This window comes from Topomyia yanbarensis, chromosome 2 (genome assembly GCF_030247195.1).
Source record: "Topomyia yanbarensis strain Yona2022 chromosome 2, ASM3024719v1, whole genome shotgun sequence".
Classification (NCBI taxonomy): domain Eukaryota; kingdom Metazoa; phylum Arthropoda; class Insecta; order Diptera; family Culicidae; genus Topomyia; species Topomyia yanbarensis.
This window is the reverse complement of record NC_080671.1, coordinates 146,397,681-146,416,757: the sequence shown is the minus strand read 5'-3', so window position 1 is coordinate 146,416,757 and position 19,077 is coordinate 146,397,681.

Below are 19,077 nucleotides of genomic sequence, written 5' to 3'. Positions count from 1 at the left end.
TAAATTCACTAATCAACAAGATGGTTAACGATTTTTTTCGCTGGTGTGTTTTAAGTTACTTAGGTTGCTTATTTCGTATCTTACATAAAAATAAATCAAAAACCCTTTTTCGCGTACATGGTTCATTTAAAAATGGTTTATTTTATTTGGATAAAATCGCTTACCCTTAAGATTTATCAGTGCTATACAAATTCTGATCAAAATAGTCTTACCAAAAGATTAGAACTCAACTGTGTTCATTCAATTTGGCAGTTATTGCGTAAGTTAGCGAGAAATAGTCCCAGAAACATTTCATTACATATTTCAATTGGTTGAAAATATTTACTGTTTTTTTAACATTCTGAATACCTTTACCATCTAAACCATACTTGCCACTCCGCTCCTCATAAATAGTAAAACTTGCGTAGGTCATGCTCTCAATGCTATCTGAAAGTTGTGCATGCATTCGTGTCATTATTCTAGCTATAAAGTGATTATTCAATTTCAATAATAGTAATAACCATGCGTCTCCATTCGCAGTTTTTTTTTTAATTTTGACTGCTTATCGCAAGTTTTCGCAAAACTAGCATAGACTTATTAGTGTGATAGCGGGTATTCACGGGCGTCGTTGTTGTTATCGCAGTAGAAGTTCGCATTCAATAAAAAATCACGACAAACAGCTATCTACACAATAACTAAACCAACTAGTGACTTATTTTTGGCGATTTTACGCTGTAATTTCATCACACGGATAATTTTGGTGAAGTAATGCAATGCATAAAATCAACCGTTTCTTTGAAAAACGAAAATAAGGGATGTAGTTCCTATGGCGCAATAATGCAAAAAACAGTTGAGCTATACCCTTCAAAAAGCTGTCAAAATTCATTTTACGTTCAATTCACCTAAAATTTCTCTAAAATGTCTCTAATGGCTCAGCTGATACAAGCAAAATACTAGCGAGAATATCGCGTATCCTTAATATATGGTTGTATGTCCGGGCTCGTCCCACTGTGCGTTGTGAATTAGGGAACTCGCAAGATAGTTGCTACAAACAATGTTGCTTTAGAATCTTCTTCGCAACGAAGCACGGTGAATATGAATCAGCTGCATTCGTCCCATATCGTTCTTCGCTCTTATATTCAAGTTGCTGTTGATATTCACCCACGAATGAAGCCGACGGCCAATCCGTGTTTATCCGAATGCCTTATCCACACGTTCTTGCCTTGCTACTCATCGAGCGACCGAATGAACTGCACGAGGAAGCTATGAAGTGAATGACGAATAAACGAAGCAGCAAACCATTCCTCACCATAGCGATGATCGCTTACAACTATTGGCGAAGATGACTACAATTTTATCTTCGCAGAATGATGACTGCCGAAAAAAATATTTGTATTCTGATGCGTTGTACTGTTCGGAACAACCCAATGCGCTACTTGTTTTTAGTATGTACAAAACTATGGGTAAAATTAACTGGTAGCCGAATCAAGGCAATATATGTTATACATATATAGGACAATCTTAATAGAAGCCTTGTTTATCAAGCATTCAAAGGAAATTGAATCCATGTCTGGTGATAAAATTCGGCATGAGGCAAATAAAATGAGGATGAAGTTTTGATTTTAATCTGCGCATGGTGATATACCATAGTAATTTAATCTATTGCTGATGTTTTGCTAGTATCACGACGAAATCGTTCAATCAGCACGACTGTTAACATATCTTAAGCAGTAGGGGAAGATGGGGTAAAACGCACCCCCGGGGCAAAATGCACCTCTTGATTATATCGAAAACAGCTGAAAGTTTCTAGAAAACGGTAACACCAGTCGGAAGTCCGCCATAGTAAACATACACTGTCAAAGTTTGGCAATTGTACATCAATAGCTGCTCGAGAAATAAACAAAAAACAATAACGTGCTCTTCTCATGTAATTATTGTGGCTCGTGCAACAAGGATTTTCAGCTCTTATAAACACTGTTTTACTATTATATTAGAGCATTTCAGTTCAATTTATACCGTTGCTCATTATTCTGTCGCACTACATACGAAAAATCTACTAAATAATTCACTTTTTGCTAAATTTATATCTCTACTCCATCGGGGGCAAAATGCCCTCTTTTCTGATTTATTATATGCTGGTTTTTAATCGAAAACAGAAAAATCGTTCTGAAAACCTACCAATTGCATAACCTAAGGCTATTTAATAGCACACTTTTGTAAAATCTCGTTAGAAAACAAAACTACTTGCTTCTTTATCGAGCATTCTGCCCCGTCGTTGCGATGCATTCTACCCCGTTGTTGTAGTGCATTATGCCCCGTTGTTGTGGTGCATTTTGCCCCCGCATAGGTGCGTTTTGCCCGCTTATTTTTCAAAAGGTGATTTTTAATGATTTTGAAAAATTGAATTATTTTCATGTTTTTGAATATTTTTCAAAGCGTTATGATTTTGATTACAGATGAAAATGTTGGCTACGCGATATCATTAATTAAATTCTCTCAATTTATGTTCTATTGCTTAGTTATGATCATATTTCCTTAGGGAGTGCATTTTACCCCATCTTCCCCTAAAATGAACAGTTTTTGGGGGGTGAAATATGGATAACGCAAATATTATTTTTTGCTCCCCCATGCGGGAGACTTGACGAAGAGTGTTGTGAAAAATAAAAATCATGCAAATAAAGGCATAAGAAAAAGGAGCTGCAATTATTTTTTTCAATATTGTCGAGATCCTTAGATACCAATAAAAATATAAAATGGTTGCATTTCATGAAGTTTGATTTTTTTAAATGCATTTCCTTTTAGGGATTATCTATACAGCATACATTGCATGCGCACACGTCTTAAATTCAGCCATAAGACTAACTGCTAACTTTGTTAACTAGTACTATAAAGATAGATTGATGTTTAGGGTGAGTTTTTTTGTGACGTGGTTTTCATTAACAGCAGGTACAAACATTTTGTATCTTTCTTCAGCCTATTACACAGTGGTCGGAAACACCAAAAACGTAAACTTAATTCACTAGAGGCCAAACCATCGAATATATCACAGGGTGCCTTTGGATGAATTGTTCGTATGAATATTCCCACAATCTGATAACAATTGAAATTAGGCATGGCTTACTATGATCGAACTAAAACAATTAACTTTTTATATTGATGAGGTATAAAGTTGATGTCTTCGACAAATTTGGAAATGCTCGTAGTGAAGAATTTTGTTGAAGAACTTGAGCTTGTAGGACTAAAGGTTATCGATTTATAAGGCGTTTTCTATGGCAAGTTGTAATTGAATGTCTAGTTTTTTTTAATATAACTTTTTTAATTGTGATTTTTCGTACAAACAATGTTCGAGACAAATGTGTAGGTATCAAAACTACATAATATTGTCGAAGACTGTATGTAAAAATACTCATTCGTTTCAAAGTTATTGAAGATTTTGACATTTATTTACACCAACTTCAACTACGTATAAGAAAGAAAGATGCAAACCAAAATGCACGAACAGGCTTTTTTTCACTGTCTAAACTATGCACAATAAAGGTAAGAAGGTTTGGTGCGTGGCACTCTACAACCCTATGAATAGAGTAAGCTTACTTTATCTTTTATGATTTCAATTTTTATTAGATTGTGGGGAATATTCATGCGAACAATTCCTCCAAAGACACCCTGTGATATATTCGATGGTTTGGCATCTAATGAATTAAGTTCACATTTTTGGCGTTTCCGTGTATTGTCACTTGGTTAAGTCTTCCCATTAAATCTTGGCCATGTCTCCCCAACATTTCTTCATTGAACGCAAATTTTAGTAGTAACTATTCCAATATTCCGATTTATGTAAAATCATTTCACTACTTCATAAGTAATAACATGATATGAGTTCCATAAAAAATAATTTACTCGAATAAATACACAAAGTTTGATTTAAAAAATACATCATTGAACGCAAATTAATTGATTACAGAATATTTTCTATGATGAAAGGATTTTCCATTTCACACTTTAAAAAAAAACCTTGAGTGATCGAAACAAGTATAAAAAGATTTTTTTAAATTTAAGTGCCAAATAGAATACGTTACAGCCAATTGTAGAATCTTACGTCAAGCCTCCCTATGTTCCTTTACTCTATTGTCGGAGCAAATAAATTTACGTACATTTTCGAAATATATTAGAAGTACCAAGTTCCAATCAATCGTAAATCTAAGATTCACCCACATAAAATAAATAACTTGATCAAACTGATTTGAAAAGAAATCCGAATATAATCTGTATTCGACCTATAGTCATTTGATTTCTTACATTTTGGTTATTCTAATATTATAAAACATACTGTTACTGAGAAATAAAATACATAATCTGCGTCCAATATAATTTGGCACCATTTTTTTACGACATATTTTGAACACTATTTATTTTATACTTCAGAGGTAAAAAATTACAAACGATCTTTTTCAAATACATAAAACTCACAATACAATTATTGAAAATCAATTGAAATGTACTATCAAATCCAATTTAAACATGCATAATTTCTCCCGATTCCTCATGGCAATCGTGGAGTTATGAATCGTTTTCTATGACATTTTCTCAACTGTGATTTTTGATTAAGTTGGAGAACTTAAAGATTAACTAATAATACTGAGACCAAACCAAATGAATTTGGAGGAATTAGCAGTAAAGGAGACAAATGTATGAAAAGCGTCCAAAATAAGGAGGGGTCCAAATTACGTAGATTATCTTATCATTCGTTCTTCAGCATCGTATTTCTATCTCTTGATTTTTGTGTAAATTTGCAATTTTTCTGCAGTCCGTTTTATAAGACTCCTTATCAAAATGTATTCCACATAACTTTTTTTCGCGTACGTCCATTGTTCGTCCAACTGGGAATATTTTCTACCAAATTAACAACTAATATTTTCAGTTAGGAGTATTTTGTGACTTTTTGAAAGTAAAGCTTTCGAAGTTAGTGTAGGGTATTGCGGTGTTTTGTGTTTCTCAAAGACAGTGACAATTGTTAAAGTTAGTCCAGATGCCAAATTTTGCAAAGGTTGGAAAATTTTTAATCCCCGCCAACTTCAATTCAAATTTTTGCCCTTGGCATTATGAACAAATATTAGAAAAAATACTATTATTAGCTTTTAGAAAATTACAGCTCATACATTTTTAAGCGAGCAATCTTAGTATTATAATAAGAAGACATCCATTTCTTGAAAAAAAAAACGAAGTTAGGGTTTTGGGGTATTTTGTTCCAAAAATTACCTTTGTAATAACATATCTGCTGTATGCTGTAAATCATACATCTTTTGCAGTTTTTCAAATCTTCAACAACTCTATACCGGTTGAGATGGGATTCCTAATGAGATGTTATGTGTAGAACGATTTTTTCATCAGATATGGCGCCGTTCTTATTGATAAAATCCAACATATTTTATGTCACTGTACTGGGATTATATATAGAAGTACTGCTGTTTTCCTTTAATTTTTTGGTGAATTTCCTTTAAGAAATAAAGGTAATTTTTACTACGAAAATGCGAAAAACGTTCATTTCATTTTCATGTGTCAAATTCATTGCAAATATGAAAATCGAAAGAAAAAAATATACAACTTCATTATTCCATTTTTTCAATTACCTGAAGGATAAGTAAATTAAAAGTCTTTCCTATTAACTGCAGCGGCAGAACGTTTTTGTATGTATAATGATGAAATACAGCTACATTTCACAGGACTGCAGTGCTATGCTAATATTTAGAGGAATGAAAATGTTTTACCTTGTTTCGAAAGTATTTGTCTAAAAATGTACGGCATTTTATTAATAATACTTGCAAAGTTGAATTTTTTCATAAATGTTACATTCTGAGGAGTCCGTCAAAGTTAATTTTCGTGTAAATAAGAATAAGATTTTATTATATATGGTTATACAAAATAAACGAATAATTTTTCAACACAATTTTAAAAAAAATACATGAATTTTACCGCATTACCGCGCGGTGCGGTGCAGTAAATGCAGTGCGGTTGCGGTAAGCGGAGCGGTTTTATTATTTTTTTTGCGGTTGCGGTGCGGACTATCCATTTACCGCCCACATTCGCACCGCAACGAACCCTATTGGTTCGGGTTACTAATTTAATCTGACGATGATTCGGCTAAGCTTGGTTTAAATCAGAATGCATTGAATTGACAAAAACTTGTAAATGAGCTCGATTACACTTCTATGGACACGGAAATTGTTTTTGATTACCTCGACCATTATGATTCATTGAAGTTCCAATAGTCTAGTGGATTCATAATAGGAAACATGGTGTTGAATAGTTTTCACCCGCGAGATATCCGCAAATTTACAAAAATAATTGATTTGTTTTGCTTTGCTTACGAAGCTTCCCGCTTCGACTCTGATCATTAACCAAAAAACATCAACAAGCAATCATTATGTACTACTAATGCTTCTTTATAACAAAAGTCATCCAATTTCGAACATATCAAGCAAGCATTTCTGTACAATTTCGGTCAAGAAACTGACCCTTCCAGCAATGAACAAGGAATTTGTTTTTCTATGACGCAATGCAGGAGGAATGAAGAACGAAGAATCCTAAGCGAAGAATGGCTAGTGGCGATTATCATCTAGGCCATTCGTGTGCCGATCGGCATGATGCGTGAAGATGAACATCGCATGAATGGTTAAATTCAACAAACAACGATGCGAACAAGCAGCGAACAGTAGACATCAGATTCGAATTTTTTGTTTCTTTGTGTTGTTCATTTTCGGTGATTCGGTGCCTTCGTGCGGCGAACGGGGTAGCGTTATTCGAAGCATGGGTGAATAACACAACGAATATCGCATTGAGGATGAACGAATGAACTAGTTTGGTGAAGAACATTTGCAACATTGGCTACAAATTATTGTAGACATACAAGATTCTTGCATTTATCTATCGCTGAAGTAGTTCGATTTTGGCAAGTAGCCAGAGGGAGCAGTTGGGAGGCTAAACCCCTTGAATTTTTGAAAAATTTATTAAAGAAAATATCATTTTTTTCGGTGACTCTTAACAAATTTGTATTTCGTTTTATTTTAACAATTGTATTGTATTGTATTGTTTATTGGGGCTTTAAGGGGGCGTCTGGTGTAGAGAGCTAAAATAATCGACATTTTTGACATTGAAAATGTCTTACTGCACTATATAGGGCAGGGTGTCATTCTAACATCCAAAATCAAACGATGTTTTTGCATCACTATTTTGCACGCTAGTAACTTTGTTATTTATGAACAGATTTCCGTCTGTTTATCACCAAACAATTCGGAATTAGCTGAAATTACGTTGTATTGCTATACTGTTTTTGTATTTCAATAGCACACTATTGAAACACAAGCAAAAATGAATAGATCTCGGAAAACGTGAAAACTCCCATACATCAGTCAATCTATCCCCGGCAGAGCCGTCAATAGGGAGCTCCTAAGCAACTCAATCAGATACGGGAGGTTATTTATAGAGGTACCGCGTGTTCGTTTGCGTCAGTCTTTGCTCGATTTTCGCACGAGTAGGATCTGGACAATAATGTCCGGACGATGCAATTAGTGAGGCACGACAGTGATGGCATGGCAAACATTGCACAGACGAACTCATTCGTGTGTGCAGTTTCAAAGGTGTTTGGTTTGAATACTGCAGGGTGTTTGTATGCCGCTTGTATGTTTGTGTTGGGATTGGGACAAATTAAGTTATTTTTATGATTGTGTGTGCGTTCGGACGCCAAATGTTTTTGGTGGTTGGTATGTACGTAGAGTAATGAGCCTATTGGCAAACACGTTTTATATTTCGGATATATGTAATGTGTTGTTGGCACTAATGTGGCATGTTTCTGTATGTTTAAAGCACGGGTAAACTTAATTGGATTTGCGTCTAATGTTGCCACAATTCAATCTGCACCGAGAGTTGAAAAATCTTTTCTATCTGTACTCATGTATAGAAAAATCTGTACCGGATGCTGTACCAAAAGAATAACAAGGTTGTTTAAAAATAATAATATTTGTTATACATATTTTTCCTTCGTGGAAATCAGGTATTCTGACTCGGTTGTTTTATTTGAGCTGGAATTCCGCAAGAAACCAATTAGAATCCCGGATGATTTTGACTGGGTAATGGCAATATCAGCTCCAGCTCCAATTCTCGCTACCACCTTGTTTGCAACCAAAGGTGGCCAACAGTGTAGCGGTGAGAAGGTGAGATGGGGCTGGTAATATCAATAGGATGAGAGAAACCTGCTTGCAGGAATTTAAATGGAGCAGGTCAAAGTAAACTTATGCACTCCAAAAAGATTCGGTCGGCTTTCACTTAGACATCATCCCTTTGATTTGCTGATTCTCGCATATCGCATTCTAATGTCCGCTTCAGTTCAAGCTCAATCAGTACTAGCTGCACTTCAAATTATTTCCATCACAGCTGCCTAACTCAACGTTTACCTGTTCTTGCATCGCAGGGTTACATTATTTTACCTTGCTGTCATGTAATCTGCACTTTTTTTTTTTTCAAAAATCTGTAATCTGTACGTACAGAAACTGTTTGCTTCAAAAATCTGTACCTTTCTAGATAAATCTGTACTTGTGGTATAACTGGTGGTCGTGTGTTCATGATGTTGGAGGATAAGCAAAGGTTTATGTTAGAGTAAAAGAGATTATAACTACTAGAGGGAACAAAGCGCTACTGCCTCCATGTATGCACTGACTGAAACATGGGGTCTCGCTCTAGCATATTGTATCCCATCACTTTGACATGTGTGTACCCGGGGCAATCTGTGTCAAACTAATGGGCCTAGCATATGTAAGAGCGAGATAATAAATTATCAGTGTTAACAGTGGCATGCGACCTCTAGTAGTTATATTCTCTTTTGTTAGAGCAGCTTCAGAATTGATCTTTGTTTTAAAAAGATTAAACTGAAGCGGACTTTGGTAGTCAACCCAAAAGTAAAGACGAAGAGACAACATCGTTTAGTTTTTATCCCAGGTTTGCAAGCATTACTATTGTATGTAGTTCAAATTCCGTAGGGCATATTAACCCTAGAACGTTGCACTTACATTTTCCACCCTAGAACGTTGCACTGGGGTACAAATGTACCCTACGGTTTGATCGCAATTTTCGCAGGTAAAAATGCAATCAATTGAATCAATGATATATAAATTGGTTTGAACAAAAAAAAAGAGTGAAAAAATGGCGGTTTTGACTTTGTTCATTTGAATAAAATCAAATGATTTTAAAAGTTGAAAAAAAAACGGTATAAAATGGAATTTCGATTTTTTTGAAAAAGTGCAATTATTTGGAAGAGTGAAAGTTTAAAAATCGGGTTTTGGAAAATACCACGAAATGGGGTGGAAATTGAAATGAAAAAAAATATTTCTGACCAGGAATACATTGGTAACACGCAACGTTACTGTTAGAGTAGTTACTGTGCGCAAATTATACTTGCGAGCTATTGTTTTGAAAAACTATAAAAAAATAAACACTTAAACAATATAAATCAGCAAAACTAAGAACGATTTTTTGTTTCTACTTCAAAATCAGATTAAATTAATTGAATAAATGATTAGAAACGGTTTTATAATACTAATTGTTGCTTACGTAGTAGAACAACCAGTATTTAAACTAGTATTGTAACGAGTCAAATTTCCACACGGGAACAAATCCGTTCCTCGAAATGAGAAAACTGACTCATGATTTTCGGAATATAGTGTTTTTTCATGTTATGAAAATACACCATGATTTCTGTGCATCATATCATGAATTATTTGTCCGTAACGCAGTATAAGCGTTACTCTTTTTTCGTCGACGAGTATAATTTCAGGCGTTTTAATGACATGAACTAATTTTCTGAAAATTGTCAATTTATTTTATGAAATTGAAAATAAATTATGCATTTATCAATCAAATTATAATTTATTTACTAATTAATTAACCTAACTAATTAACCTCTCACAATTACTATTATTAAATTGGCAGAGTTTTCATGCAAAAGCCTTAATTTCACCAGGGTTTTGGCTCAAAAGCCGTGTTAGAATCCTAGTGAATAGATTTTAAAATCGCTATGTTGAAAATGATTGAGCTGCAGTATTTATGTATTGCATGATAAATGATGCATGATGCAACGAATAACTGCTGTTTGAACATTTTAGAATAGTCCTTCGTGTTTAAACAAACCTGTCACCATTGAGATCCTAATGTGCTTATTGAATAGTCTGCGCAAAAAAAAAAAACAATACTCGCTTGATTTTCAAGTTAATTGGGAAATTGGTCATTATAAACAATCGTCATTGTGAGCTTTCGCAACCTATTTCTAACGCGCAATTGGACAACAGCGGTGTAGTGCTGATCGTACTGGTAATATTCCCTAAATGAAGGGCCTTTTAAGATCAGTGCTTTAGCCTCTGCACCACCAGCATAGGATAGAGATAACTTAAATACTGTTGCTATTTTTACTTCGTTGACTGGTTTGGGAACTTATGGCTTATCTATTTCTTATTTGGCATGCGAGAAAATTTTCACTTCTAAATAACACAAAACACCATGAGGAGAACTTTCGTAATTTTTAAATAAAGTATGCTGTAATTTTTCTGTAAATTAGTGCTAAAAATTCGCGATAATTTGCCTATATTCAAAACATATTAGCTTGCGAGCTGCACTTAGCCTCGAATAAACGCCCATGGCTAGTTCCTATTATACACTTTGGTTTGGGCCTAGAAACCAATTATAGTTAATGGACTCAAACTTGCTTTATTTACGTGATTTTAAAGTAGTGTTCATTGCGAAAGACTCAGAGTTTTTTTTTCCATTAACGTGACTTCAATTCTTTTTTATTCGTCGCGCAAAGGTTCGGACTGCATTTGTTCAATTTGACTCATTCAATATGATGTCCTGAAGGAAAACAGTTGAATGAATACCCCTAAATAGCGGCAACCAGGCTCTCACATGCCAAACATTGCCGGTATGTGTTACACAAGTAGCGACCATGATCTGTAATCATGGGAGTGCTTGTTATAGTTCATGATCTTCGTCTTTTTCATTATGATATTATGAACCATAATCATGACTTCTAAGGATGACAAAATTTTTGGTTTCATGATTTTTTATTCATGAAAACGATAAAGGATTTGTTTCCGTGCACTAACCACACAAAACCTGACGAAACGCTAACGGCAACCGTACACTGGGGTACAAATGTACCCCACGCCAACTTTGACACCTGCTTCCACGAAGGCTATAAGCAAACTGGCTATACCACCTTTTCCTACTCTCACTAGGAACTCTAAATTAAATTATGGTTAGGGTCCCAGATCGATAAATGCCGAATTCTCGCCTTCACACGGCTCCAAAGAAGGCATGTGATACATTTGTACCCCAGTGCAACGTTCTAGGGTTAAGCAGCGTAGTATTTTATATAGCTGGTTCAAAGCAAAACTAGAACGGTAAAAACCCTTGTGTATTGTTTTATTATTTCAAAAATTAAAACTGGTATACGCTGCCATTCTCTTTATTGCTTCGTTTGAAACACGTTTAGATCTTCTGCAGTACAGTTCTAGATTTATAATTGTGACAGTTCTATAATATAAAACTGAAAATTTCAAAACTTTAGTATTAGAAAGTGAATTTTACTATAACGTGGTAGTTTTGTAACATATTCTGTAAAAAAGAAACCCCGGCGTAAAAAGCTTTTGCAAATGCTGTGTCAAATAAACGTTCTATGAAAAAAAATGAATTATGGAAAATTTAATTGGAAAATAATATTTCCTATTTCGTTATTAAACCAAATATTTAATTTAGAGAGCGTGGGATTATCCTCAGCGTTCCAGAGCACTGAGTTCATCGATTATGTTTCACAAAGTTGCTAATTGTAATCGCGATTAATGGTAAGAGATAATTGATTAATTGAAAAAAAATCAATTAGATTAAAAGCATAGCAGAGAGTATGGTGTTGTACTAGAATTTGCGATTGTCGGAGGGCAAATAATAAATTATGTTTACGGAAAGGGTGTATAACAAATTGTAACATATAGAATCGGAGAGTAAACTAGCTTGTGCCGTAACCTGGTTTTACTGAAGACACGCACGAAAAAACTGCATTTTCAATGTCATTATGGTTGTGTCCTGTACACAACACTTTAATTTTTGTTTATTTCGACGATAGAGGTTTTAACATTCGGCTCGTCGGGTTAGAAAAATCTCCTATGTGCGGGTTCGGGACTCGAACCAAGGTGCGCTGCGTACAAGGCAATCGATTTACCAACTACGCTACGCCGACCCCTCTAACCCTTTAATTTAAATTTTTGTTAGTGTTGATCCTCTAGAAAGTTCTCCCGAAATCTCAGGGGCCACGCAGAACTTGTTTTGTTTTAAACAGCCATGCATTCCATGCGCGTATTTGCTATAACACACATAACATAACCATGGCCATTTTCCGAAACTGGAACTTTTTTTATATTTTTTGTGGTTCATCGGCTAAGTACAAGTCTAAGCTTTACAAATCTTATTGAATTTTTCATATCAGATAATTTTATCGAGAGTTATCGTGTTCGCCGCGGCGCTCTTCGACTTGGAAATGGTTGGAAGTCTACTCTTGGAACGCTCTGTGTGACTGGAAATATTTTTTTCGTACATAATGAATATATAAAGTAATCCTAACATTACACAAAAGATCTATTGTTGCCTTCCCTTCAAAATCGCAAAACAAAATAAGTTTCGTTTTGAGCACTTTACACCAGACGCTCCCCTTAAGGAAATAGTGCGGCACCTTCCATTATAGGATGAAATAGGCTCTTTACCCTACATGCTATGTCTGACTTTACAACTAGATTTTTTAACCGTTTTAAGGGGTGCGGTCAGTAATGTCAATTCTATTTTTAATTGAAACATGTTAGATAATATTAGTAATTCTTAATTTGCAAATTAATCAAACGTATCGAAACCTACAAACTAGACTACACAGAGCCAACAAAACAAGTGTTGCTCTATGAGAAAAAATGAAATACGAAAACATGCTGCAGTTATTAATAGCTTCATCCTTCTAGAAAACCCGATTGCGCGATTTGCTATTGCCTTCCTTATGGCGAACCCATCGCAATATCCCTCGATAGTTCTGCGCTGCACGGGATCCGGTGCAACTGCCGATTGTATAGAAAATCACGGTCGATTAATTTTTCATCCTATCCTTCCTTGTTTGGACCAATGAGTTCAAACTGTTCTTCGATCGTTTCGTTTCTTTCGCGGAAAAAAGGCTATGAACTGTTTGGTATAGGTTCTTATTCGATGGACGGTTGATAAATTTTGCATCAATGTTCTTGTTACTTGTTGTGAACATTTGATTCTTTCTTTTTCATAGAAGTCCCATTACGGTGCACATCAGTTGATGTATGTCCAAATAGTTAACGGTGACTACTTAGAATACCTTAGTTGATTTCTCAACCAAACAATCTGTTCTTTGAAATTCGTGAATGCTTCCGAAAAAGAATGTGATGTCCGATATTATCGTATGCGAGAGGCGAAAAACCAAATTTTGTAATCGATGGATATTTTTTTGCAAATATAGTAGAAAATATACGAAATTCAAAATTGTTTAAACGAGAGAATTCGAACGACTTCGAATTTGATTGATCAGGAAAAATATTAACATAATGTGAATAAAACAATAAAGTACTCATTAGTCACGATCCGATGAACAACAAATTTACTAATTCCCAAACTTTCATTTCCACGCGACTTGGTAGTAGTTGTAAGCGAAATAAATTAGATTATAATAATTCAATTAGAATGATTCAAGGGGCATTCAAGCTCAGCAATCAAACCAATCCATAGGATACTTCCCATTGACGAACGAATGAGCTACATTCACAGCTATTCGATGAGCTTTCCAATGTCGGTAGGAAGCTTTTTAGCTCTATGTTGGCATTGGCAGCTTTACGGAGAGGGCGATAGCAAACATGGAAACGCATGATGATTTCTTTAATAAGCTTTCACCACAAAGCTTCTACTCTCCCTATACTTTAATTCGATTCTAAGGATTTTAGGAACAAATCAAGTTTGTAATTGTGAGGTGATGCTTTCCTTTTAGTATATGATTTGTTTAGTTAGGGTAAAGCACTAACTTTGGCTGTATTAGGGAGGGTGTCACACTATTCCATTAATTACTCGGCCTACAAGTGATCAAATTCATATAATTCATTAACAAAAATGGCCTAATCCATTACCGAAAATGGATTGAAAACGGTAAAATGTCCTTGTTTGAGCACAACGAAAACTCGATTAGAGTGCCTTAATTAACGCACTGGCAAGTTTTTCCGATTTTGGAGTAAAAAGATATACTAATATTAAATTATGTGGCGCCGTTACCGCTCGCACATGGTTAGAATAATTTTTTTAACTTGACTTTCAAAGTTAAATAACTTTATCCAATCAGTTTGAAACCTTCAAAAAAGCAGGTCGTATTAAAAAAACCTGTTTTAATCCACCTAGCGGTGCAATTGTGCCTTTCTCATTTCTCTAAACTATGGCACGGAGGCTTTTTATGTTCAACATAATTGTGGAAATGTTCATTACATTCTTAGTACACTTTGCACTTATACACAATGGCATGCCAGCCACGAACTTGATGAGCTACGTGTCGACGGTGAAACACTTGAAACAAAAAAATATCATACTCCATTAGCCTAATCAGCATTAGATCAATGTTATCTGCTTGCAAACTCATTTTGTCATGCGGGGATGGGTATGTGAGGAGGGCGAAAGTCCCGTGAACGAACGACTCCCCAGCTTAAAATGGTATGCTTTGTAATATAGTGGTGGTTTAAAGATGATGGGGTTGAAAGGGAGGGGTATGAGGTGGTGGTCTGAGGGGCGATTTAAGGATATTTTTAAAGGAGGGAAGTGAACAGTAGAGGGGGGTGTAACCCCTCTCCGTAAACCATCAACTACGCCCCTGTTAAAATCCAGAAACCTTATGCGAGTCGAAAAAAAAATTTGGCCGGGATTAGGTTGACGTTTTTCAGAGTGATTGCATAACCTTTCTATATGAGAAAGGCAAAAATGTGCAAAATCCAAAAAAGTGAATCTTCGTCAAATTTTTTTCGTGTTTGCATCAAATCTCGACGTTTTATGCACCTTGAATACATTTAGCATCAAAAATAAAAAGTCTATTTTTAATTTTTCCTATAGTTTTTATGAGAAATTTCTGTGGGGCCGCACTCTGAAACCCGTAATTCCGGAACCAGAATCCCGATCGATCCAAAATTCAATAGCAGCCGATGGGAAGGTTGCACCTTTCATTTGAGACTAAGTTTGTGCAAATCGGTCCAGCCATCTCTGAGAAAAATGAGTGACATTATTTGACACATACGCACATACATACACACACATACACACACACATACACACACATACACACACATACACACACACATACAGACTTTTTCCGATCTCGACGAACTGAGTCGAATGGGATATGACACTCGGCCCTTCGGGCCGGGATTAGGTTGACGTTTTTCAGAATGATTGCATAACCTTTCTATATGAGAAAGGCAAAAAGTAATCCTAAGCTTTGAGATATGCTGAGTTACTCTGGCAGTTTTATTGAATTTTGAGTTTCCGATTTAATACATATCTGTACATACAGGGTTAAGAATCCCTCAAGGGTGATATGGGATCATATTTGGGGAACAATCGTTCTACAAGTTCCATAAAATCACAACCGTTACAGAGTTATGTCCTTGTTTATATTATCGCACATTTGTGTTCCTGTTTATATTATCGCGATACTCCGAGTACAAAAACCGATGATAACCATTAAATGACAGATCGTGATAAAGCGAAGAGAAATTACGAATATCATAATAAAACTGTCATGAACATCAGTCACATCACTACACGGTTCAAATTCGAAAGTAAACTCTAGAATAAAATATTATGATAACGTGCAAATAAATTACAAAAATCGTGACTAAGATCCTAAAATCAAAAACATAAATAATACTATGACAAAAATATTAAAAATCGTGACAGAGATCCTGAAGTCTGGACATAAATGACTCTACTCGTTACTAAAATATCACGAAAACGTGAATTGAAATTATGAAAATCGTGACGATGATCCTGAAGTCATGAGTATAAGTCACATTACTCACACAAAAATCGTGACTAGTATCCTGAAATGAGCATGAATCACCTTACTCATAGCTAAAATACCACGAAATAGAAATTACGAAAATCGAGACTAAGATCCTACAATCATGAACATAAATCACGCACTCTGACAGAAAAATCTGATACCAAACTCATGAATAAAATATCACGATAACTTGATGAGAAATCACTTCTGCAATCATGAACATCGTTTAACTGTTGCCTGTGTACTCCCAAATTGTGAACAAGGATCACAACAACATGTCCAGAGAAGAACCACAGTAAACCTACCAAACATTCGAATGTAACGCCATGAATATATTTGACGCTAACTGGTTTTTTGGAAACACAAATAGTTTCATGAATACGAGGATTATTATTCATAATTTCACGAACTTGGTTACGGTTTTTGTAAATCCTCCAGTTCGCGAAATTGTGATCTTGTTTTCATGAATTTATGAACGGATTTTTTTTCCGTGTGCTGGTGATAGGAGTCGGCAGCATTACTACGAATCGCTCAACTCTACCAAAATGTCTCAACAGCACAGACAGACTTGAGAGCCTCTCTAGCTAATTAAATGTTAGTTATTTACTATTTTGAAAATAAAAATAGTAAAAACGCTAATAACTAATAATAGCTAACTTTGAACTTTGCAGAAATAAATTTCTAAGAGTACTAAAGAGTACTTAATCGATTCACTGGGATCCAGTTTCCATGCCGCAAGAGGCGACTGACAGCAGGAATCCTAAAGTTAAGGTGTTTCTCCGTGCCGAGGACTAAATGGCTATGAGGACGAGTGGCTTACCATTGCTGTGTTACGCGAATCTCTGATACAATGGACGTTTGCTTCTTCGCAAATCGTGGAAATTCAAATGATGCTCATGTCCCTTATACCCATTTCGGGGTTCGCCTAGTCAATTATAAGCCAACGTGTTTGGAGTCTTCAAGTGGCTATACAATATTTGCTGATGCTGAAATGAGTAGTGGTGTGATCGAGTATGGTTAGAGTTGCACACAATAATCTTCAGCATAAACGTACAGCAACCGTATTTCCATTAAGTAAACTTCTATGTTGGAAAGCTACTTAACTCTGTCTTGGTAGCTTTCAACAAAAACGGCATTAGTCATGGGTGCGTTTCAACTTCGTGTCTTCAGAAACCGACACTAACTTTTTGTCGGAATAGATTAGCGCCGGCTTGACGCTAAATACCAAAAACTAACTTTGTGTGATTTTGTTCTCACTAATTTTTGGTAAAACCAGTCTTTGTGTTTGAAGGACCAGTTACATTTTGTTGTTGTCGGTCCTATGTAGGGTTGCCACCCCTCCGGGTTTGACCCGGAGACTCCGGTTTTCGGGAACGATCTCCGGGCTTATCATCAATTTCTCCGGGTTTAGTGGGAAGAAGCATAATTTCAATTTTTTTGGAATTAATAGTTTCTTTACAAAATATTTAAAAAGTCTAAATGAACTATTACTCTAGTTGAAATTTATTTTGCCCGACCAAACCCTTCGTTTCAAGGTGGCGAAGAGTAGTTCACCAAATATTGCTGATTTCTTTTACAAAGCATTGACAATGAAAAACAAATCAAATTAACTACAAATTAGGGAAAGTAATATTTTGCTATATGCTACAATTGGGTCATTAGGCCATATCCTTTTTTTGATTTTTTTCGATGCAGCCAACATTAAAGATACTTAATCGAACTTCTTTTTCACATTTTTGTATGCAAAATAATAAATACAAATTATTTTATAAAATTAAATTTTCACAATAAACGCCTTCCATTGAACTACCTTGATCCCTATACCTTTGCTGGGATAACTGTCAAAAATGCTAACCTATGTGGCTAAATTCACCGTCAAGGAAGACCGATAGTGTCAAACGAGGACGTATTTACATGCAATAAATTCCCAAAAGGGAAAAATTGGACTAAACCGCTTTGTGCGTTAAGGGCACAAGACCTAACTTAAATTAAGTTTTGCTTTTTTGTGTTTCGAATTCATCTCGTGAGTAACTAGCACCATCTGGGTGTCTAGTTAGACGATGTATCTAAAACTAGTACCCAAATTAGCACTAGTTAGACACAAAAAATTCCAAACAGTTCACACGACATATGTGAACGCCTAAAGCCTAAAGGAATTTTTTGTGTCTAACTAGTGCTAATTTGGGTACTAGTTTTAGATACATCATCTAACTAGACACCCAGATGGTGCTAGTTACTGACGAGATGAATTCTAAACACAAAAAAGCAAAACTTAACGTATTTACATATTTTTAGAAAATGAATTAAAAATCATTCTGAAGTTTTAAAGGTTGAGCATATATATTGTCATGTTTAGAAATATGAGTTCCATTGCTAAATGAAATAATATAAGAATTTTATTCTTCATTTTATGACCCAATTGAAGTGTTGCATCCCACTAAGTCGCTTAAAATGGAGTAAAAAAGTTATTTTGCTGTAAATTTACCAAATCACTTCACTGTTAGAGGTGCTTATCACAACCTGCACTAAGGTATGGCAGATTTGTTCTAATTCAACTGACTAGGTCAACATCAATCGAGTTCTTCCGGTATTGTTGCTACTCCTGCAGCGACTTTTAACTATTGGCTTAGGAGGTGAGTTTTGCCCCAAATTGTTGCGACATTTGGTGATGAATAACCGACACCACATAGTGCTCTCGTTTTCCCGTTAGTTATGAAGGAGAGCAATGCACGTTCGACTTATCCTCCACAGCGAGAGTAGCTGGTGCTTTTGCATTCTTGGCACTTAGTCGGGGAAGTGAAATACTACACCAGATTAAACCGACAAAACGCCCTCAAACGCGGAAAATTTACAGCTTTACTTTAACGTAGTAATAAAAAGCGACGAAAGTGCTCTAAAATGCCGAGCAATCACTTTGATTCCAATTTCTGTCTAGTTCCGATCAAAATCCACCACAAGGTCAGTGAAAATCT